This window comes from Sinohyriopsis cumingii, unplaced genomic scaffold (genome assembly GCF_028554795.1).
Source record: "Sinohyriopsis cumingii isolate HCF-2022 unplaced genomic scaffold, ASM2855479v2 utg000160l, whole genome shotgun sequence".
In the NCBI taxonomy this organism is placed as follows: Eukaryota; Metazoa; Mollusca; class Bivalvia; order Unionida; family Unionidae; genus Sinohyriopsis; species Sinohyriopsis cumingii.
In genome coordinates this window covers 592,359-617,848 of record NW_028315873.1, presented here as the reverse complement: position 1 = coordinate 617,848, position 25,490 = coordinate 592,359, and the positions used below count along the sequence as shown (strand labels likewise).

The window sequence follows — 25,490 nt, the reverse complement described above, 5'->3', positions numbered from 1 at the left end:
CGATTATTATAACCATCAAAAGTCACATTTCTCACAGTAATATTTGTATCCCAGGAATCCAGTGATAGTGGTAATGGTATCGAAATGGTCATCGTGATGATAGAGGTGAATGTATTTTCCATCCTTAAAGTCTTTCCCTCGAAACAACAGAGACCCGCGCACTTCTTGAGGGTGCACTTTCAAGGTGTATCGTGGAGCTAGGGCATCTTGCAATTTTTGCATCTCAGGAATGCCACAGGATGTGTCTTTGGACAGGCATGCTTGTTGTAACAGAAGTTCTGCTTCATTTCGTTGTTTGGCTCGGTTCGATTTTCGAATGTTCTCCCAGGCTCTTTTCCATTCTACCGTGTCGTTCTTGTCGGCATAGGTTCATCCCACCACGATGGCTCGGGCTAAACACATGTGGTCTTGAAAATTGTTAATTTGGACAAGACTTGTTTTGGTAATGCGAAGGTTGTTGACCAATAAGGTCTTTCTGCATTGTCCGGTCCCTTGAGGAGGAGAGACGTGGGTCATGTCCAGTGTGGCTTTTCCATCGGTGATGTCAAACTGGTCATTAGATTGTTGCACGTGTTGAATCTTGTCCATGACTTTGGAAGTGGTCAATTCTGCAGGGCTGCTAAACTCGATCCAAACAGGGGATTTCAAGCCGTCATGTTGTATGGAAAGTCTCAAGCGATCATCTTCTTTGGGTTGACATTGTCGCTTGAGTGTGGTGAGCAAAGAATCCCACATGTCGGTGATGAACCCTTTTGCTTTCTCTAACAGTACTTCAGACTTGAAATCTTTAAACTTCACTGTGTATTTGTAAGCCGTAGTTCTAAATTTTCTAGAGGGACGCTTTTCCGTCTCTCGAATGTCATAGTACTTTTCAGGGTTGACTAAGGGTGGTAAACTTTGTTTAGAGGGTTTGGATTCTGGTTCACTCATGTCCTCTTCAAAATCACTGGCATGAATTTGTGCCAAGACTTCAGCCCTAGTACGAGGCGATAGATCACGTTTCTGCCTCTTACTTTCTTCTTCTTTCTTCTCAAATGAATTGGATCATTTCATCTCGATAGCAAAAAGTCAAATGACTAAAGTTTAAACACCATGGATTAATTTATAGTCATAGCAGACCAGCGTATATAAAGGGTATGTGTCTTGTCCTTTCACTATTCATTTCACTCTCAAACTGAGCACAACAATGGAAGAGACTACCAAGATTGAACGTTTCATCAGAGCTTTCCGAGGGGTCATTAGAAAATTCTCTTCAGACCAGCCGAGGGACTACTCTCCTTCCTTTCAAGATAAAAGTCAAGATACTTGCTATATCTGTCAGAAGAAAGGGCATTGGTCTTCAGAGTGTCCAGACCGTCAAAAAAGAAAAAAAAGGGGTTAGAAGAGACAAAAGTCAAGATACCTGTTATTATTGTCAAGAAAAAGGACATTGGTCACCAGACTGCCCAAAAAAGAAACAAGAGGAGTCAGAAGAAGAGAGGGATTCTTCAGAGGAAGAGGAAGAAGAAGAGGAAGAAAACAGACAGGTGAAGAAAAAGAAACAGGAGAAGAAAAGAAGGGAAGAAAGTGAGGAGGAAGAGGAGGAAAAGACTATGACGGTGAAGAAATTAAAAAAACAGAGAGTGAACAATGAGACAGAATAAGTCTATGAACTTTTTAAAGTGCTCTGTTGTGAACTGTGAATTGTAAATATTTATAAAAGAATAAATTAATTATAAAAGGTAAGTGTCTTTGGGTTCTGATTTTAAAATAAGAACCTACACTCACGCACACTCATACACAGACAGGTACTATTGGGTAAAATGTTTTTTTTTAGTTATTGGCAATTGAAAACCTATCTCTTTTCGAGAGACGTGGATGGCCCTGAAAAGGGCCTTTTTTGGTGTAAGGGGTGAGTTTAAACAATCAACTTTAACTGTCTTAAGCCTTTGCCATGGCCAAGGCCTACTTCTGGACTGCGTACTGTTGATGATGATTTCATTGAAATCACTAAGGATGGTGCAGTAGGCGTAGTCACAGGGTTGGAGTGTTTAGCTTGGGAAGGTCGTATTCTCTTCGGCCGTAATAAAGAAGTCTGATACATCTGTTTCAGACTTCTTAACTAAAATGTCTAACAGTACCGTGACCGTTTGATTTTGACACCCTTGTTTCTTTGCTGCTGCGTCTTCTTCTTCTTGTTTTTTTCTTACCTCTTCTTCTTGCTGCTGTTGCTGTAGGAGAAAAGCTTGTTCCGCTTCCTTTTGCTGTTGTATAAATTTCTCCAATTCTTCTTTCTGTCTCTGTCTAAAATTTTCCATGTGCGGTAATGAAGGAGAAGGTGACGAAGGTTCAGGAACAAATTCTTGCAAGGTAAAAAAATCCACAAAATCCCAATTCACCTCTTCTGAAAGTAAGTCTGGGTTCCCTTGGGTAGTCTCCACCATCAGTGCACCCAAACTGATCGTTTTCTGAGTTTCCGTCATGTTGAAAAACTGTCGCTTAGATTGACTACGCACAGGCGCTAGCGAATCTATATAGACTATGTGACGTCACAGACTGCTCTCTTCGGATTGGACGTGGGCTGACTGAATTTTGTAACGCGTGTTTGGATTGGTCAACAAACTCAATCCGTTTCAATCCTTCCTCCCCCTATAAATAAGTACAGTTCACTGCATTCCTTCACCCGTTACTCAGCACCCCAACATGTGGACCGATGTACAATCTTCAACGCTTGTGTCTTCGATGATGTTCCGGACGGACATATCAATGTATGTCCGATCCAACTGGACAGTTATCCACAGGACAGACACCAGCCTGTGGATGCGAAGAATCTTATGTGGAGCATCAAGTATGCCTCAAAAGAGTCTTAATCTATGGTCCTGCAGTCAGGCACAGCCTAAGGTCAAGAAGAAGATGTCACAGATGCCCTTTATGTTAAGGGTATATTAACATAAAACCAAAGGCCCTTTTCAGGGCCATTCCTATCTCTCGAAAAGATCTTGACTTTCAATTGCCTACCCCTTTTTTTATTTTTTTGTTTAAAAAAATAATAAAAAAATAGAGACCCCTCCCTGTTTCAATTTTCGCCTGTTCCATTTTCATAGACCCATCAGGTCGGGACCTTATTAAAATAGGGTCCCGACCCTGTTCCATTTCCCCTAGTCCCAAGACAGTCCCACGATTTATTCCCCATGTTCAATTTCCCTTGTCCCTAGAGTGAATAGTTTTTTTTCTTTCTCCCATGTTAAATTCCCCTTGTCCCTAGAATGGATATTTTTTTTTTTTTCTCCCATGTTAAATTACATAGTCCCCAGAGTGGATATACCCTTTTTAACATGGAAGTTCCCTAGTCCCTAGACCGTCCCTATTCACTACTACCATTGTCATTACCAGCCTGAAACCAAATTTAATGCCATTTGTATAAATTCATTTCAAATAAATATTATGATATAGTTGAAGTGTAAAGTCAAGCAAGTATTCTGTTTGCAGATTTTACATTTTAGATATTATAGTAAAGTCATATTTTCTCTTGTTTAGTAAACTTTATTGCAACTGGTTCCAAAATAGTAAATCTTATTTAATGTTCATTCACCAGAATAGGTATTAATACAATCCCGAATTAACTGTATGGTACTAAAATATACCCTGATCTTGTGTGAGATTGTAATATACAGAACTATACCTCAAGACAACAATAATATATTGAATTTATATTGTATCAAGACTGTCATGGTTATGAACTCCAACTTTATTCAGGTTTTTTCATAATAAATGATCATCTTGTGCTATGGTTGAAAAGAAATCAAAGTTCAGTTTAACTCCATTCTCTCCACATTTGTAAGTTGTTAAGAGGCATACTCATCCTCAGTGTTATAGTAAAATGTAATCTTATTTGGATCAATCTTGGTGGTGTAATATATGAATGGAGAAAGAATATTATCATCCAGATTAAAATATGTTTTATTCAGACTCTACTAAAATTTTTAGTTGGATATGGGTTACGGAGCCTGATGTGTACGAACAAAGCAATGTGTACCATGACCTTTTTAATTTAACATTTTAAACTCCTGCAGAAGAAAGAGATTTTTTAGATCCATTAATCTGTATTAACAAAAACATTTCTTCAGTATGATTTTCAATTACTTAGTATTGACAAAACTCATATTTTAAAGTTGTTGTTTTTTTGTGTTTGGTTTGGCCTTTTATGGTAAACCAACACAAGTAAGTTATTTAGTGCCAAGGCACTTTAAGTATAGTGCCTTGCCCAAGGACACACCATGGTAGCTAACCCAGGTTGGTCTGATGGTAGAATTTGAACCTACCTTATTTCACAGGTCCAGAAAGCTAACCACTGAGCCACTACAGCTCCCCATCTTATAGTGGAATGCTGGTATACTTTATGATCAAGAAGGATGGGTTGGGGTATGCATGTTGCATCTGAAAAAAGTGATGGAATTTTTGTTTACATAATATTTTAGTCATACAATATGAATCATTTTCTATAGATTTAAGATGTATCAGATCAAGTTAAGAAAAATCATATATTCTGTAGCAGCAGGGGGGGCGAATCGGACATTTTGTCCAATCGTTATTTTGCTTAATTATTACTTTCTGCACTCAACGATCTAGTGTCGTCAGCGCCTGGTAAAAAAAAAACGACGTCGGTCCATCCTACACGATGGTGACGTCATTTGGTTTAATTAACACCTTCTGCGCGCCGATCCCCAGCGTCGTCAGCGTCCGGTAAGCACATCGACGACCGCGTCGATGTCATCGCCCCCCCTGCTGCTAAGAAGTTATTTACAATGAAAATTATTTACAACTAACCGAATATTTGGTCAAGTCCGATACGATATCGTGTGCGAGGATCATGTAAATTTATCGTTACGAATCCATGTGGGGTCGATTGAGCATGACTAAAAAAGTTTCGAAAAACATTAAAGTCCATGTCACCGCCGCACCATGTCTGCCAAATATTTCGTAGCGTGTGTGTATCAACGCCGTTGAACACAGCAAGAATATTACAGTTGTCTCTAATTACTTTTGGAATCTGAGTGTATCGTTGAGTGACATATATCACGTCAGTGTTTTTATGCCTGCCTCTGGAAAATATCCTAGCTGGGTTTTTTTGATTGTCTAACATAACATCATCGTACACGACTAGATTGTTAACGTCGCCATCAATATCATCAATACCCGGTGCATCATTGATATCTGTAATAAACTCAATAACATTTTTTTTAGCGATCGCTGATGCATTCTCGTTGAAATCTTTCAACACCTCGTAGCATCGTTGATCATCTACGCTAGGAGCAACCAAATACAACTTATCCCACTTCATCCATCTCATTATTAAATTGAGTAACAATTGCGTCTTGCCGGATCCAGATGGTCCGATGATAATCATCCGGATCGAGTTTGGTAACGCTGCAACATGCTTAACTGGTTCTCTTGTTTTAGTCGCCGAAAAATCAATTATATTCATATTTCTATACATAAATTATGGATCTATATTGTGTGAAGTGTAGAGTACGTACTGGCACAAATGATATGACAACCGCTACAACAAGAAATAACAGATCGGCGCTTACTGGTAAGTGTGTACAATGCGGTACAAAGAAATTTAGATTTATTTCTATTAGACCCGGAGATGTTTTAAAAAAAAGCGAGGAGGTGACATCGCAGCCAAATTGGCAAAACTCCCCGGAACACCGTGGGCAAAGTATCCAGGAGAAAAGCACCTCCCAGGATATAACTACTGCGGCCCCGGAACACGATTAGATATTAGACTCGATGATCAAAATCAGCCCAAACCCGGTGAGTATCCAATAAACGCTATCGATAAGGCGTGTCATGCTCATGATGTTGCTTACAAAAGTAGCGATCTGCAACAGCGTCATATCGCGGATGTAAAATTAATTCACGCGTTAAATGCTATTCCCGATAAATCCGTCAAAGAAAAATTGGCCTCATGGTTGGTAAAATCGGCTATGAAAGGTAAATTAATGATTGGAAGCGGAGCTTCTCGCGCTGGTAATTGAAAACGATAGCGTTTATAATAACAACATGGATTCCATCTATTATTCTCCGAGAGGATACTGGAAGGGGAAGGCCGCAATTGGTAAGCTTGCAAGCGCTGCAAAGGTAACAAAGACCACTGCGGCTAATTGGTTATCCAAACAGGCTATATGGCAAATCTATCTACCACCGCCTAAACAAATCAACTTCTCGCGCTTTGATGTCAGCGTACCTAATGAAGTTCATCAGGCTGATATACTATTTCTGCCGCATGACAACGGTTACAAATACGCGCTAACCGTAGTTGATGTTGCGAGTCGATACAAACAAGCGGAGCCGTTAAAAACAAAGTCAGCAACTGAAGTAGCCGCTGCGTTTGAAAGAATTTATCGAAGAGGCCCTCTGCGCTGGCCAAATATATTACAAGTTGATCCCGGTAGTGAATTTCGCGGCGCTGTTTTATCAACGCTGAAACATCATAGCGTCGCGATACGACGAGGTCATACTGCGCTACATCGTGATCAGGCAATTGTTGAACGATTCAATCGGACTCTCGCTGAACGGTTATTTGGATATCAATACGCGAAGGAATTCATCCAAGAAAAACGATCTCGTGAATGGGTTAAAAGGTTGCCATGTGTAATCGCAGCGTTAAATAACGAGATTACCCGAGCAATCAACATGAAGCCCAGCGACGCGATTAAATACGAGTATATACCCGGAAGATCAAAAATAGATAGCGTTTCCAAGCCGATTCTCGGCGATGTCACTGTTAGATATCTGTATGAACCAGGAGAGCTTGAAGGCGGTAAAAAAAGAGCTACTGATCCTGTTTGGAGTGTTACCACACATAACATATCAACGATAACACGATCAACTGGTAGACCACCGATCTATAGACTGGATTCAACTGCTCCTCAGCGCGGATTTACACGCGAGCAACTACAAGTGATACCTAACGATACTCAATTGCCACCACGTGGTCTTAACTAGCGCCGTTGCGTCTATTACACTCAAGACATGTCAACCTCACATTGTTTTTGACATGACCGAGACTGTTATCGATCCTATCCACGGTAAATTGGCGAGTGTCTTTATCCGAATAACGCCAACTCATTATACAATTGCAACTCGCGCAGTGATTATTCTGTTGTTGTCGTAGCGAGATTATTAATTCGGCATCAATATCAAAACGCCGCTGTTTTTTTTTATCCTGTTGGCGGTAACCCGAGAGTTTTCTATCAATGACGCTTGCATCGATGATGACTTTGTCGTCCCTGACCTTGTCAGTGACTCCGTCAATAACAATTCTTCGAAGCTGATTTATCCTTCGTACTCTGGACACTGCAAGATAGACTAGATTCGACCATTCGATGCGATTATCAACTATCCAAACAATTGTGTCTGTGATGGTTAGTCCCTGCGAGGAATGTATTGTTGTTGCGTATCCTAGCGTCCACGGGGATTTATCAGCACGTAGCGCGTCCTCGACGACACCGATATCAACGAGCACGATATCATTCAGCACGAGAATTTGTTTTTTTGTCCCCGACGCTGTCGGGCCTGGAATTTCAACTTCAATGTTCTGCCGCCGTGTGTCCGCGGGTCTATAACATAACGGCACTGGACGCGTTGGAAACTTTTCCTTATGCAACATAAACAACTTCCGCTGAAGTGTGTCTCTGACTATCTTTCTACTCGCTACAATTAAATCGTTTGGTCTCCATGTTTCCCAGAATTCATTCAACGGCGTTTCCGGAATCACCTCGCGGATTATTTCACATTGAACTCTATCCGGCTGTAATCTGATTAGTTTTTTAACCTCGCGCAGTTGTTCATCAAGTGCTCGGTAATCAGTATCGGTTTCTTCATAATAGTCCACAAAACCCTTTAACCAATCATGTGGGCCCTCGCCGACAAATGGTGGTGGTTGGCCATGGTCGCCACACATGATCACCGCTGTATTCGCGAGCAACAACCAATCAAGAAACATTTGTAAAGTATCTAACGAAACAGTACATATCTCATCCCAGATGATAATATCGGGAATAAATTTTTCACCCATTCGATCAGGAGTCCACTCACCGCCGCTGTATCGAAAAAAGCTGTGATAAGTAACGGCGTCAACATTTCGTTGTTTTATCTCTCGCGCTAGTCTATGGGTCGGTGTAAGCACGATTATACTTGCCCGCGTTCGAAATAATTCAATTGCCCGAGTCGTCTTTCCTGACCCGCCACAGCCGCTTAAATAAACCGTCTTGTGTCTACAAATTGGATCAGAACACGATGGTGCATTAGACCATTCTGACAATTTATCACCGCGTAAGTAGTTGTTCTCAACGGTGACATCTGCTGACGGGGAATAATCGCGTCGTATTTCATTTTTAATTCTCCATGTACCCCAACTCTCGTCCGGACTAGTAAACTCGGCTACGTTTCCCTTATACGCTACGTCAATATAAAACGAATCAACTGCTACTCTAACCGCGGTATCGGGGAATCTATTTATCATCGAGAATAAATTGATAGCGGCATAACCCAGCATAGACGCCCTCAAATGTGGATACGCGGGGCTGTCTCCATCGAAGTAGGTAACAACTGTACCCAACTTTGTTCCATTGGACAAGAAAGCTGTTTTGTAGTTCACGTATCTATCTTTTGCCACTGCGTCCTTGATTACGAAATCATATTCTACGTCATCTATAATCAGCCGTGAGCAATATCGTTTGTAGTCGCAGGTTTTTCCACCTTGTGTGAACTTACCAATTATTCTTCTACCGAGATCTTTTGCCTCGCGGTTTCGTTGGTTGAATATCTTTTTGGACCATTCGATGATATATTCCTCGTCGGCATCAATGTGTTTTCTGGACTCGTCAATTATGCTATCTAGACGTTCCGGTTCTGGTAACCAGACTTCAGTCTGTGCCCGGTATGATATAATCGCGTCACTGACAATCAACGAAACTAGCATGCTACAATCAATCATATACCGTAGCAGCGCTATTGGCAACCACTTCTTTTCAGCCATGTGTCTACCGATCCAAATATAGCAACAGCGATGGAGTCCTGCCGCGAATTCAAATGATACTATGCGAGCGAATCCGGTTAAATCAAAATCAGGCAGTGGTCCATTAATAGCAACACGAGTCATTTCATGACTGGGGTGTCCAAATCGTCTAAAGTACTCAGCGGCGGATCCATACCCGAGAAAACTCGCTGGATAACAGGCAACCATATCAACCGAGATCATAGCGTCGCGGTTGTATTCAGTGTTCCATAGTCCACCGTGATAGTATTCCAAACAACTGGATTGTACATCCGGTAGAAATTCCCTGCGTGTTGGTCTCCACGCATTTTTCCTTGCTGCAACATGAGCTACAACCGATGGAATCGTAAAACAATTTGTTAGCAGTTGTTCATCATGCTCTTCAAATTCCATGGCGGTTTTTTTCATCCTGTTGTGAAATGCTTCAGTGCGATATAATTCGCCGTTTGGTCTTACAAACTGATCAAAGGTATCCACATCGTTTTCAGCGCTGCGAAGTAACCACACTGATACAGGGTCGTTTTTACACAAGTAGGCAATAGCATCAAATAGTTTCCTCTCCGCGAGAAAACCGTCCTTGGAGAATTGTTCTCCCAGGAATTCTTCGGGTATATACTTTACTGTTCTATCCCGTGGAAATATTGTGATCGCGGGCGTCCATGCGTGTTCGTTATGATCGATAATTTTGATTGGGGCTCCCTTTGATTTGTACTTTGATTCGTGTAATACTTCACCGGTTATCGTTGTAACGGTTATTGGAAATCTCAGCGATGTTTCTAATCTCGCTATGTCGCTGATGGTCGCTCCACGCTCTTTTACGGTTAGTTCCCACTGGTTGATTTTGCTACGTCGTAAATCAGTCAATTTGTTTCCTCGACATGCATTTGTAAAATGCTCTATTATTCGTTCTGCTACACAATTTATCCCCGTTGACTGTTTCATCGGTTTCAGTTTTCCGATATCAGGTTTCTTATTTAACGGGTATATTCCATAAACAACTGCTGTTTCAGGATACGCTCGTTCATAGTATGGTCTGTCAATTCCGGTTAACAACCCCGGCTTGGAGTCGCGGCTGACAGTGACTGTTTTCTTGTCGCTGAAAACTGGTTCAAATTTATCACGTATGATCCAATCGCCTGATTCCACCCGGACAATGAATTTTACTCTGAAGAAATACCTTTTACTGTCAAGTTGTGATATTATCATTGCTGCGCGGTTGTCGTTCATGGTAGCATCAACAACACCATCAATTCGAAATGTTGACCAACTATGAGATGCACCATCACGTTTGAATTCATTGATACAATCGCGTATTTTATTCAACAGGGTTTTATCGTTTATTAACGCTTTTGGTGTGTCCTTGAGGACTCTATCGAGATTGAACTTAATATTTTTCCAGGGCTTAATTACTGCTAATCTCTCAAACTCATCCATATAATTAAAACAAGTATTTAAATGAAAGAATATAGTATAATGAATCACTGCAAATGGTTGATGATTGGGTCGACAACCCCGTGCAATAAATCATGTAGAGGTGAATTCTGCGGGTATCATTTACAAAGCGTTCGTAATGGTTCTCTTGGCCCCCTCCCGTGCTTGGTTTGTCACGTCGGTGTAAGAGGAAAATCGCAGTTGTGTATTAATTGTGGCGGAAAGCGATACAGGGAACTAAAACGCTATTATGACAAGCGAATTAAAAACGCCGTCATTGACCCCACCGCCGATTTCGTCATTAAAACCCCCCAAGACTACGTTGAAAGATTCATAATTAAACCAAATAATAAATTAGACAAGTAGTATTATTATACAAATGGACCAAGAATTTCAGCCGCATCCCCTGGTCGTCAATTACGAGGCATCTCGCGACGGCATTGTTAGAAATCGTAGACTGAAGAAGCCGGTTGGTACCGTAAGTAATCAGGGGTATTTGATGTTTGGTGCCGGAAAAAAGAAGTATTATGTTCACAGGATTGTATTTGAAGCATTCAACGGATTAATCGAAAATGGGCTTGTGATTGATCATATTAATAATAATAAGACTGATAATTCTCTTACAAACTTGCAAGCTATCTCGCAAAGTCAGAATACCAAAAAAGGCCAAACCGGTAAATACCCAAAGAAAGCAAAACCCGTAAAGTCATTTGATACAACAACTCACGAGGAAAAAATATTTCAGTCGATGAATGAGGCATGAAAATATTTTGACATTTATATCGCCTCAATACGATTTGTTGCAGAAGGAATACAGAATTCAGCGATCTCAAAAAAGACCGGGCATAGAATTCGATTTTCATATATAACAGAAATCAGCGAGTGACAAGGTCACCGTGACGAAGTCACCGGCGCCTATGGCGCTGACGAGGTCACGTCTAACGAATTATTAAACACCTTCGGAATTGATACACGGGGTTTCATTTTTCTTTTTATTTAAAAACAAGATGTTTTATAAGAATAATGAATATCGAAGACATCAATAATATATTAGCCGAGATTTCAAAATTAAAAAATCAAGGAATTGAATTATCTGATGGTCTCGACAGTGAAAAAATATTATCCGATTATGAGATTATTAACGAACAGTCGAAACGGGGGCGTTTTACCCTGGCCCGCGAGTATTTTTTTATAAAACGATTACAACATACGATTAATGAGAACCTGTACCACAATGACGCAAATGCATTCATTGGACTATTCACTGCCGTTGAAATAATACGAAAAAAACTTGGACGTGTTTATGAACGACGCCGGGAGATTTCTAGTAAGATCAAAAACATTAGAAGGATTATAGACGAAAACTCCGGCGAGAAATTAGAAATTGCTTCGCAATTGCAATAATGGTAGGCGAATCACTTACTACTCGGCTAGCCAGAGAGCGGCTAGCAGCGCTTAAAAAGTTTATACCGTTACGACACAGGGTCCGAGAACAACTTCAAACGCGGCAGCAACTACAAACCGATTTTACTGTTGGAAGCGAACAACTCTTTGCCCCGGTAACTAAAGCGACCAAAGATGTTACGGCGGCAACTGTACCCGTTCTTGGTGCGCTTGAAAAGATAGCAACTCAAACCGAACAAACAAAAAGGTCTTTAGAAACACTCCCTGCAAAAATAGCGGCTGCTGCAACACGGAGGCCACCACCACTCGCTATAACCGAACCACAAGAACCTTATGTTACAATGGCCGACGAGGAAGAATTAGGTGCTACTGCGAAAGAACCAGAAGAAGAAATACCCGAAGAAACACCAGAAGAAGAAATACCGGAAGAAAAAGAGGGGAATATACCCCGTATTGTACTCAAGAAGAGCACAATAGATGAAATTAGAGGCTTCAGCAACAGGGAAGAATTAATTAATTTTGCTGCCAACAATTTTGCTAAGAGCATACGAGATAAGAAGCATATCAATAGCGGTTACGAGAAAAATATAAAGTCGTTAAAGGACTGGGCAAGAATAGTGTATTTAGCGAGTAAACATAAAGATGCATTACCACATCGTAGTAAATCCGATTACGATGAATTCCACAAGGAAGTTAAGAGTATAACACCTAAAAAAAGGAAAAGGATACTCTGTTGGTAAAGAATCCTACGGCGTTACCTGTCCTGGTAGTGTTCTCAGTGATATATCACGGCTAGAGGTACTAATCGGAGGAAAACGAGCCGGAAATAACTCTACGGAAATAATCAATGAGGCCGCTGATATTTGCAAGCGGTTATTTACAGGCGGTATTATGGACATTAATGCATATCGAACGCTCATAGACGAGCTCGTGGATGATTAATTGGAAAACTGGTGTTTTAATAAGGATGATCATACACTACAACCATGATAAACCAGTACTCGTCTACGTGGTAAACTCGCGATTGCCTGTTTACCGCGCGTACTATGGAGATGGTCTCGGTAGCACCATTGCGGGGTTATTTACAAGAATGGCTCCAAAAGTAGCGCCGTTAGCCAAACAATTAGGAATGAAGGCTATTGATGTTATTCGTGATAAGGGTATTAGTGCTATTGGAGATGTTGCCGGAAAGGCGCTTTCAGCCGCGCGGGACAAACTAATGTCGTTGGTGAAATCCAGGAGAAAAAAAAACAGAAACCACCGGTAATGCCATCAACGACAGTGATACCTGCAAATGTCAGTAAAGTAATAAATAACGCCGTGGAAGAAAAACTAGAGTCGTTGGCGACGACTCAGTCGTTGGCGACGAAGCCATCAATGGCTGAGCCATCCGCCGATGCGGCAACCAACGCGCTCATGAACGCGATAGCGGGGAGTGGTTTAAATTCAAAGAATTTACGACGAAAAAATCGCAATTGAAAACATCAACATGATAAATAATAGAATGTTTGCGCGAACCGCTGATCCCGCGTTTGATATGGATGCCCCAGTGCGCAGGGATGATTCTGTCCGCGATTATCAATATTATTCTTATTATGCAGCGCAACCTGACCTACGATCGCGAATTGAACTTCAAGTCCAAGATACCAGTAAATACTTTCTGCCGTGTGAAGCGTTTATCGAAATTGAGGGAGAACTCGGGACAAATGCCGCCGATAATGCACCATACGCAGATGACCATCGTGTTCGAGTTGGCTTCGTCAACAACGGTATCATGGCGTTATTTGAGAGCGCCAGATATCTTATTGACGGGCGAGAAATTGAATCAATAGAACGCGAGGTTGATGTTGCAACGACGATAATTGGGTTGGCGAGATACTCGGATGATTATACAAGATCGGCGGGCCCATCTATGATGTTTGCGAAGGACTCCACCGATAACGCTGACCATCTTCAGTACGTTAACGTGCTGGTGGAAAGAGATACCGCAACTGACCCACAGGCTGAAGCAAATAACCCAGACCGCAGAGCAAGACCAGGCGCTAATTTCAATATTATAAAAAAGTCTTAACGATAATTACAATATGGGATTCGCAACACGAGTAGGGATGTTGCAAGGACCACGCCGAAAGTTTTCATGCGCGATTCCACTCCATCACATATTTGGATTCTGCAGAAATGTTAGAAAAGTTGTCTATGGGGCTAAGCATACAATCGCGCTGACGCGAAGGGGCGATGATAACAATGCAATATGGCATGCTGCTGGCGTCGCTGCCGGTAAAGTCATTTTAACTAAAATGGCATTGTGGATGCCGGTGCTGACTCCATCAGTTACCACGGAAGCACGATTGTTAGCATTTATGGAACAGGGAGGGAAATCGTTGTTGAGTTGGCTAGCGGTAACAACTGATGCTAAAGAGGATAACGTCGCCGATACGTTTACATGGCACTTGGCATCAAAACAGGGTGTTTCAGCCCCGCGTCATATATTCATAGCGCTACAGAATAGGGAACGATTGGGTAATCAAGAACGCAGCCATATGATATTTGATCGATTAGGAGTCATGGAGGTGTCGCTGAGAATAAACGGACAACAGGAACCATCCGAGGATATACAGCTTAATTACGGCGACAACCATATCGCACGTGTGTACCATCGATTGCTGTCGTATATGGGTCGTGATCAAAACGTCGACACTGGTTTGCAAATATCACAACTTGATTTTAAAAACCTGTATCCGATTTATTATTTTTCGCTGGAACATCTTGATTTAACGAGACAATCCGTCGTTGATATACACTTCCGAGCTCGTATAGCCCCGGGTGGTGTTAATTATAGAGCGGTTGCTGTCATTCTCAGCGATAAATCAATGCTGCTAGAAGGTGTTGGTGGACGAATGAGAATCATTGATGCACCAGTGGAAAACATGTAATTGAAAGCACAAACGCGTTTACAATAAAATGTCGTATAGTGTAGTCAGTGTAGAGTTAACTGATGGTCAAGTCAAGAAATTACGATCAAAGTCGGCTAAACAATGCGGGACCACAATAACGCTGAAGCCGTCACAGATGGCAGGTGGTAATCATAAGATATCGTTGACGGCGCGTCAAATAAAACATTTCAATAATGCGATGAAGAATAAAAAGGGTGTTCAAATAGATTTTTCAGCCGCAGCAATTAAAAACATGGAAAAGACCGGTGGGATATTTCCGCTGTTAGCTGCGATTCCGGCATTGATTGCCGCGGCGGCCCCAGCAGTGGCTAAGGCGGCTGCGTTAGGAGCCGTTGGTACCGCGGCGGGGATGGCATTGAAGAAGGCAACCGGGAAAGGCTATAAAAAAAAACGACCCGTGGCCGGAAAGGGTCTAAGACTACCGGGAACCCCGTATTCATGGTATTCGGGAAAGGGTCTAAGACTACCGGGAACCGTTTATTGACTCGGGAGTCAATGACTCCTGAGTCTATGACTCCAATGTCTAATTTTGATTTAATAGACGCCGCGAACGCGCTAGCGATAAAAAACTTCAGGGGTGTTTTTATGAGGGATCAATTACCGGCGGCGCCAAGGAATACTGAAACAGGCATAATTAACCTCGATGGGTCCTCCGGAGCAGGGACTCATTGGGTTGCGTACGCGATTGATCCGCGTGCGATCGTCTATTTTGATTCATACGGGTTAGCCCCGCCGAACGAGTTCATGCGGTATGTCCGGGCGTGTTCAGCCCGGGTTTTTTATTCCACGCTGCCAACACAGCGATTAAGTGACCCACCGATATGTGGCCGTGAGGTATTGAACGTACTCGCGGCGATTTCATCATCGCGGAAACCACCTCATGTGGTTGTAAACGAATACACTAGTGGGGTTGTAGAAGCTCAACGGATTTTAGAGAATAACATTTACAATAATAATGATTGATATCTGGGGGCGACCGGTTTCGGCGCTGAAACAATCCGCGGAAACGACCGCCGCCGACATACAAAAACTAATTGAGGATGAAATCGCTGATATGTTGAATCTAACAAGTGTTGACCCGGGCGAAATAGTTGTATTTCAAGACCGCCAGGGTAAATTGAAATCCGGTAATGTGTCACTGAATGACGTTTTAATACGACAGCGTGATGCCGCCGAGAACGCTATCGCGCTGTATACCAGCGACGGACGACTCAGACCAGGTAAACATATAGTGGAGATAGAGAGAATAATAGAATTAATCCGAGACGGTACTATAAGGTTGAATGAATCCGTGATCGAACTTGACGCGCATGTGAAAAAATCTGCCACCGAGGTGAAAAAATCTGTCACCGATATACAACTCACTACCGCTAGTTTTTTTGGAACCCCGACGGTAACCGAACCGAATCTTGCAACAATAAAAAATACTATTTTGGAGTTTACGACGCTGTCGGGCCAATTTACCTCGTTACGAAAAAATGTTAACAGGATCGATGACAACTTTGATAAATTCCTTGGTAAAAAAAATGCCAAACCGGATGAAATCACAATAACTATAAATGATATCACTGCGTATGGACAGGAAATAGAAACAATCAAAACTGATGTTGCAACGAACAAAAGGAGTGTAGACGCGCATGAACGGGAAATAGAAATAATCGGCGCTAATGTTGCAACGATCATAAATAATGTAGACGCGCATGAACGGGAAATAGAAATAATCGGCGCTAATGTTGCAACGATCATAAATAATGTAGACTCGCATGGACGGAAAATATAAACAATCAAAACTGATGTTACAACGATCATAAATAATATGGACACGCATACACAGGAAATAGGAACAATCAAAACTGATATTGAAGCGAACAAAAAAAATGTAGACGCATATTGGCGGGGAATAGGATTAATTAAAACTGATGTTGCAGCGAACAAAAAAGGCATAGACGTGCATACATATGAAATAGAAACAATCAAACTTGATGTTGCAGCGAACAAAAAAAGTATAACCGAGAATACACGGGAAATAGAAACAATCAAAACTAATGTTGCAGCGAACAAAAAAGATGTGGACACGCATATACAGGAAATAGGAACGATTAAAACTGATGTTGAAGCGATTAAAGACGGACTACCGAGAGTAGCAGAGCAATTCGAAAAAATAAAAATCCCTCATGAGAACATCATCAACACAGTATACACAATTCGGCATGGATCATTCGATTGGACTCCTACACAGAATACAGTAAATATCACCGCAACTGTTAAGGGCATTTATCGATTGACACTGGTTTCAATGATGCAGTTTAATATATTATCGTCGAGTTCATCCGGGTTTAACAATACAATATCAACAATTATAGACAAGAACGCAACTGAACAGTTTACAATTTATGCCGTTGATAGAAATCTAGCCCGGGCAAACATTACATGGTATGTGGAATTTGCAGCGAATCTAAGTAATTAAAAACACTAGCTCTTTTAAAATAAAAATGACCACCAAGGAAGTTGAATCAGAGGTATCACCGACGTCACATCAATATCGATTCGATACCGCAAAAGAATTTTCCGCGAACTTGAAAACGCTTTCCGAACAATACCGTGTAAAAATAAAAAAATACCGTCGTAAAATAACCGCCATCGACGCGGTCGTGTACTCGGTGTCGGGTATAGTAGCTGGCGCCGGTGTTATTTTATCCACGGTGACCACGATAACCCCGATCGCTGTTCCAATCGCTGTCTCCGCAATGACAACAGTTGCTGGAGTTGCCAACGCAATCACTAGGAAGATATCATCGTGTTTTCAGAAAAAACTCAACGAGTATACAGTAAAACATCAAATAGTATCCGACGCAAACTCGAAATTATCCGGGTTGATCTCGTTATCGATTGATAATTTGTTCGTATCCGATGTTGAATTCTCCACGATGGTCCAGTTATATAGCTCCGCGATGTCAAAAATCGAGGATTTTCAACTGGAAGCCGAAACCACCTGGTTGCTAAAATTAGACACTAAAAACAACGAATAATAATAATGTCGCTGAACCCCGAAGGGTCTCAATTACTTCAGCGGATCGCGGAGAACACCACTCCGGTACAAACAAGTATGATATCGATAACATCAACGAAACCCGAATTCAGTGTGAACTTCCCATCACCGGTTCCAGTAAAGGAAATAGCGCTGGCAAAATTGCGAGTATATCACAGTTGGCCTAATATCCGAGCGGACGCATTTAACGGACAACAACCTAATAACTCGCTGGTTTTTGCACGGACAAATAAACCCGATGGGACCCCAAACTGGGAGGAGGTTACAATACCAACTGGGTCATACCAAATAGAGCAAATCAATAAAGAATTTCAACGCAGGATAAAATCGATCACAGGAAAGGAATCAAAAATCGCTATTACGGTTCATGAACCGACGTTATCGTCGACGATTGAAATAAGCACACCGGGGTATATGGTTGATATTTATAACAGTTCAATAAGAACCATACTAGGATGGCCTGAAAATCCACCCGCGGACACCCCCCCATCAACTATCCTCAGACACGATAACGGAGATGGTGGTAGGCATATTGCTCCATACAACGTAAATATCGCATCAGTGATAGCGATCAATCTAGTGTGTGATGTTATCGAAGGGAGTTATCAGGTGGATACCAAGCAATCAAATCAAGCTCAACAGGGGTATATCCTTTATTCGTTTTCACCAACAGCCCCTCCGGGATTTTTGATCATTGAGAGTCCGATTAATCCGGTCTATATGCGATGCCATGATCGGTTTTTAACGAGAATTAATTTCAGACTTACCGATCAGTCAAATAACCTAATTGATCTGCAAGAGGAGGAGTTAGTGATCACTCTGTTTGTAAGATCATAGCAGCAGGGGGGGCGATGACATCGACGCGGTCGTCGATGTGCTTACCGGACGCTGACGACGCTGGGGATCGGCGCGCAGAAGGTGTTAATTAAACCAAATGACGTCACCATCGTGTAGGATGGACCGACGTCGTTTTTTTTTTACCAGGCGCTGACGACACTAGATCGTTGAGTGCAGAAAGTAATAATTAAGCAAAATAACGATTGGACAAAATGTCCGATTCGCCCCCCCTGCTGCTTCTGTTTCCTGGGAATGTACTAAAATTCACTGTTATTGTTTGATTTTTTGGTAGTAAGCTTACTTGGTATTTTTTCTTTTTAACTTGAATACCTAATTTGTTAACATCCTATTCTAAATCTTCAGAGTTCTGTCTATTAAGTGACAACTGTTGATACATGTAGGGAAGTTTTTGTTTATATCTTTTGATTTTTGTGATTCTGGAAGTTGCAGTATTTGTTGTTGTATTATAACCATTTCAGTAATTTAATGAATGCAGAGTATACTGCTCTATAAATTAAATTTAAGTGAAAATAATGTAAAAGTATGTTTCACTGCAAATATAAATTGTTTAAAATAATATATCATTTATCATATGACTATTCAATTGTGGTAACTAGTATTCCATCCAATATCTATATATTAAAATATGTCTTTTCATACAGCTGGTGATCATTTAGATACAAGTCCAATTGAACATAATCAAATTATCAATGCAGGTGTTTTTATTAGTAGTAGTATTGCAAGTATAAGTGTTAGTATTAAGATTTCATATACAGGTATGATAAGTGTATCATAATGTTTAAATGATGCTCCTTGTTACAACATAAAATATGTTCATTGTTCACTGGTAAATTGGCAGCAAAGGTCTTCACTGAATTATGTTGCATAAACTATTTTACAATAAAACATATATGATGCATCTCAATTATGATGAATGTGAGGAGGAGGATTAATAATAATGCAATTTAAGTTATCTTCATAAGTTCTAGCAGATGTGTAATTTTTATGTGGTTCATCATCAGTTTGAAACTGGTCTGTGATTTCTGGATCTGGACATACCTGGTCCCCTGCTGTTGTGCTGCTATGGTCTTTACAGTTCATTAGGATATCAGTTACACTTGGTTTACATTTAGAACCCCATGGGATGGAATGCCCAGTTTGAAACTGAGAGAATGGTTAATTATCCATAATATAACTCCTGCAGTTATTATTAGGTTTGATATCAAGGTCTTTCTTTAAAAGCTTTTCAACTCAGGTTCTGTTCTACCATACAGATAAATAAAGTCAAATTCAAGGCTTTCAGATTTGTCCAGTTTGTTTCATGTGTTGCGGCAGACAGACTGTATATTGCCACTGTACCATATAAATATCAGTGCTTAGTCTGCTCTCAGTTGCTGTGGTTTGATTAGTTACAAGTGTCATCACATGTGACTAATTATTGACCAATGTAATGAAACTTGTATAATTAGAAGGCTGTATTTAAAAACTCTAAAGATCTTAAAAAGAAAATTGGATCGGGGTAAGTAAAACCTTTTACTTTGACCATTTGGCTAGAAAATAATTTTCAATAAGTTTAAATTGGATAATAGTAATATAATAATTAATTACACAAATCAGAATAAAAGCTATTTGCATATCCCCTTACAGCTGTTGCTTTTTCATAGTACTAAGTAGAATAAAGTATAGTTAAGACAGATAGCTTTAAGCTAGAATTAAACTCAAATAAATTGCAAGAAATCAAAACAAACCCAGGATTAAAACTAAAGAAATATCCCGTCATATATACCTTACATCAAATAAAGAAACTCAAGATGGATAACAACAAAATTAATGTCACATCATCAAATAGTTATCTCAGCTGCCTGGTCAACCTAAAGGCAGATAAACTAAGGCAAACTTACTCCGAAGCAGTCTCATCCCCCCTAAGAGAAAAACGACAGATACAGTTCTTAACGCCAATTTTCAACTCGACCCCAACTGACTCGATGAGTAGACTCTACCTGTCACCAAGCGTAAACGAGAATGTGGACAATCTACCGAGTAACCGCAAAACTACATCCGACATGAGTACCCAAACTGAGGAACAATACTCAACAAGCACAAAAACAACCCAGACCACGCTGGTTAAAAACACTAGCAGCCAGGGGACTCAAACTGAGAACCTACTAGATGAAACAGAACGCCCTCACCCTACCACAAATAAAGCAGTCACACACGACTCAACAAAAGGTAAGAATAATAGGAAAACCAAATCCCAAATACCAGTTAGAAAGAATAAGGAACACACTAACTGTCAGAATACAAGACCCAGCAAGCCGGTTATGGACAACGAAACAAAGTCAGCTAAAGAGACAAACACCAGGGGAAAAAAGACCAGTCTGCAAAATATCCAAAACAAGAAACACCCCGCTGAACTGACTCTCTTCGTCAAGGGAGTAAATTCCAAAATAACGAAGTTAGCCTTTAAAACCATAGCATGGCAATTGAACAAACATCACCAAGGAGAATTCACGCTTAAAAGCACTAGAGACGACTTGCTGATAATCAAATGCACCACTGAACAACAGATTGCCAAATATATGGAAATTGAAAGAATAGGCCAAATAAATGTTCAGGTCACTAGACACAACAGAACAAAACAACACATAGACCCAAACCCCCCCAAAACACACAACAAAGGAGTCATATACGTATCAACTCAAAATAAAACCAATGAAATAGTAGACTACATAAGGAGTAAAGGACAGGAAGTAGAGAAAGCAATCTGCCTAAAAACAAGAAGGGGAAAGGATAGCACTGCAGTGGTACTCTTTTTTAAGGGCGCCACCCCAGAAACTATCAAAATAGCCGAAAAACTCGAGGCTAAAAAAATTTTTGCTTTCAAAAACAAACCAAGGTTCTGTGGCAACTGCAAAAATTGGGGGCATTACTCTAAGAATTGCGGAAAACTATTCCGGTGCAATCAATGTGGTCTTCACCACCCAGACCGGAAAACATGTAGCGCCACCAATCAGCACTGCGCTAACTGTAGTGGTAACCACAAACCAAACCACGCAGAATGCCCCAGGGCTCTTAGAGAAGCCCTAATAGTCGAATATATGATCTCCCATGGGGTAAACTATAAGCAGGCCAAAACAAAAATCAGGATACCAAAAACAAAATAAATAGGTAGCACCCTCACTGGTAGGAAACACGCATAAAACGAAAAGAACAGTAAATTAAACAAACTATTAAGACTTTTTGCACTAGAGATGGATTCCAGAGCAGAAATCAAAATATGGCAATGGAATGCACGCGGCCTTAGGGCCCACGCTGACCAACTAAATAACAAAATACTTGAACAGGAAAGAAAACCAGATGTTATATGCATACAGGAAACCCACCTAAATGATACCTCACGTATCCCAAACATCATAGGCTACAACACCAAATACCTAAAGCATCGATCCCCCACAGCAAGAGGAGGGGGGTTAGCAACCTTTGTTAGAGATGGAATTACATCAGAAATGCATAAATTAACAGATAGTAGACCGCCCAATGACTTCGAAATACAGATAGTCAAAATAACCGCTCAAACTAAGCAGGTACTAATCGTTAACCTCTATGAAACAAATGAGCAGCGCAATTTAAGTGCAGACGAAACAATCAAAATGATTAAAGACTGTGGAGAATGGGTGGTAATATGCGGGGACTTCAATGCGCACAATGAACTATGGGGGAGTCAAAAGACGGACATTAAAGGAAAAATTGTAGAAAAATGGGCACAAAAATGCAACTTAGTTTTTCTAAACAACGGAATGCACACCCGGATAGATGACAGAACAGGCCACACATCAGCAATAGACCTATCTCTATGCACACCAAGATTAACAGGCATTTCTGATTGGCAAGTTGATGAAAGCGACCCTATGGGAAGTGACCATTACCTTATAAATATAGAAATACAAATTAGAATACCTCAAAATAAAGCGTCCTTCACACCAAGATGGAAATACGAACAGGCCAACTGGATTAGGTTCAAACAGATAGGTGACTCAATCGACCCAGAAACCATATATCACCGGGACATTGACACCTTTAATGACAAATTAATAGAAACCATTAACACAATGGCCCAAGAAACAATTCCTAAAACTAAAGGAGCAGCACCCAAACCCACGGTGCCCTGGTGGAATAATGAATGTAAAATAGCAATTGAAGAGAAAAAAAGAGCTCTAAACAAATTCAAAAGAACTAAAAATAATAGGGACTTTAACTACTACAAGGAAAAGGAAAATACTGCCAAACAAACTATTATGATAGCTAAACAAAACTCATGGAGAGAATTCTGCTCAAAACTAGATATTAACACAAAATCGAAGGAGGTGTGGCAAAGAATTAAAAAAATGAGAGGCAAAACTAAATCAATAACCCCCAACATACCTGGACAAAACAACAAACATAAGGCAGAATTATTCGCAAACTATTTCGCCAACATGTGTAGCAATACCAACTTAGAGGATAAGTTTAAAAATCATAAAAGGCAATTTGAGGAAAGCAACTCTGACAACATAAAGGAAGCAGGAAATAATGACGGCCCACTAAACCTTCCGTTTACAGAAGCCGAATGGAGAAAGGCCCTCGCCGGCAAAAAGACCACATCCCCCGGGGAGGATACTTTGGGGTATGAAATGTACAAGAACCTACCCAAAAAACTTGTCACAATTGCACTTAACCTCATTAATAAAATATGGGAAACCGGTACCATACCTATAAGATGGAAAAAGGCAGTAGTGGTCCCGATTCTTAAGCCTGGAAAACCCTCAAGCGATATAAAATCATACAGGCCCATATCACTAACAGACAATATATGTAAAATAATGGAAACTATGGTAAACAACAGGCTGAAATACCATTTAGAAAGCAAAGGACTACTAGCTAATACACAGAGCGGGTTTCGCAACTACCGAAGCACAATAGACCAACTCATGAGACTAGAAACCGCTGTCAAATTAGCATCTAGAGAAAAATTTTAAAAATCCAGATATGTTACAGCCATCTTCTTAGACATGGAAAAAGCATATGATCTAATGTGGACTAAGGGACTGATAAGTAAACTTAAACCATACGGAACAACTGGCAATATATACAAATTTATTGCTAACTTCCTAACCGATAGAAAGATACAAGTCAGACTAGGACAAGACTACTCCGAACGATACAAACTGGAAAATGGCACGCCACAATGAAGCGTAATCAGCCCAACTTTATTTAATATAATGATAAACGACCTGGAAACAGCGGTAAAACCCAACCACCTTGACTTATCCCAATTCGCCGATGACAGCGCCGTATGGAAAACTGGCAACCCGGCCAGCAGAGAAACGACCAAGCACTTACAAAAAGGACTAAACGACATAGGAAATTGGACAGATAAATGGGGATTTAAATTGTCACCTCTAAAAACAGTAGGCATAGTTTTCAATCCGGGAGGTGGCCACCCCCCACCCACTCCAAACTTAACCCTAAAGGGGGTACCCATCAAATTCGAAAAACAAGCGACACTCCTAGGTATGGTATTCGACCACGAACTCACGTGGGCAGCTCATATCCAAGAACTCGTAACGAAGTGCAAACGAGACATCAACCTCCACAGAAACCTCAGAGGGGTGAATTGGGGGGTTGATCAAAAAACACTCGTTACCCTATATAGAGCACTTATAAGAGCAAAATTGGACTACGGTTGCCAGGTATATGGAGCGGCGAACGCCACGTTACTAAAGAAACTAGACACAGTCCAATCAAAAGCGCTAAGGGTATGCACCGGCGTCCTAAATGGTACCCCCACACAAGATATCTTAATAATAGTAGGAGAACCCCCGCTAGACCTAAGGCGGAAGGAATTGATGCTGCGATACTCGACTCGAATATCAATACACCAACCCAACCACCTCACGCTACAAGCCCTCTTAGCATGCGACAAACCATTCGATACAAAAGGAAAAAATAAAAAAATACCTAGTGGGAAAATAATTATAGAATTAAAAAGGAAATTTCAAATCGCAAATATCAACCCAGAAAAAATAAGGTACTACCCAGACCCCCCGTGGACCTGTCCCACACCACAAATAGATCTTAGCTTACGTAAACTAGGACAAAAACAAAATGACCCGATAGGACTAAGAGCATCAATACTAACGTACATTGACAACAAATACGAGACATACACGCAAATCTTCGCAGATGGATCAAAAACCAAAAATCCAAATAAAACTGCAGCAGGGATAGTGATCCCAAAATTAGATGTCGCCGTTGGAAAACGACTCCCAGACCAATGCGCTATATACACGGTAGAATTCATGGCAATACTAATGGCATTAACATACGTCAAAACATACCCCACAACTAAGGCAGTCATTCTAAGCGACTCTTACAGTGTACTACAATCGTTAGCAACAGACCAATCCAAGAGCAGACCTAATATGATTAATCATGCAAGATCGCTACTTAAAGAGATTGAAAAAAACAACAAACACGTTGAATTCGTATGGATACCCTCTCACATCCATAATCCCAGGCAATGACAAAGCAGATGCAGAAGCAAAAAACGCCACAAACGAACCAAAAGCCCAAAATATAGCATACAGCGTCACTGAAATCAATAACATGGGACAAGATCAATGACATGTGGCAAGAGCTATGGGAAAAATCGGATGCAAACAGTCTAATACACACGATGATGAAAAAAGTAAGTAGAAAAGTCGAAAGTCCGACCTTCAAAAATCCATACGAT

At 40.8% G+C, this 25,490-nt stretch overlaps 1 long non-coding RNA gene across 3 annotated transcripts in view; it reads right to left on the bottom strand.

Moving 5' to 3' along the window:
- Positions 1–25,490, bottom strand: part of LOC149774619 (uncharacterized) — an 86,052-nt gene that overhangs the window by 5,746 nt on the left and 54,816 nt on the right. Inside the window, exon 5 of one of the 3 annotated variants that reach the window (XR_016416722.1) lies at positions 4,302–4,416. The exons of the other annotated variants lie outside the window; for them this stretch is intronic. This is a non-coding gene — a long non-coding RNA (uncharacterized LOC149774619). The remainder of the gene's footprint in view (positions 1–4,301; positions 4,417–25,490) is intronic. 3 annotated transcript variants of the gene reach the window in all.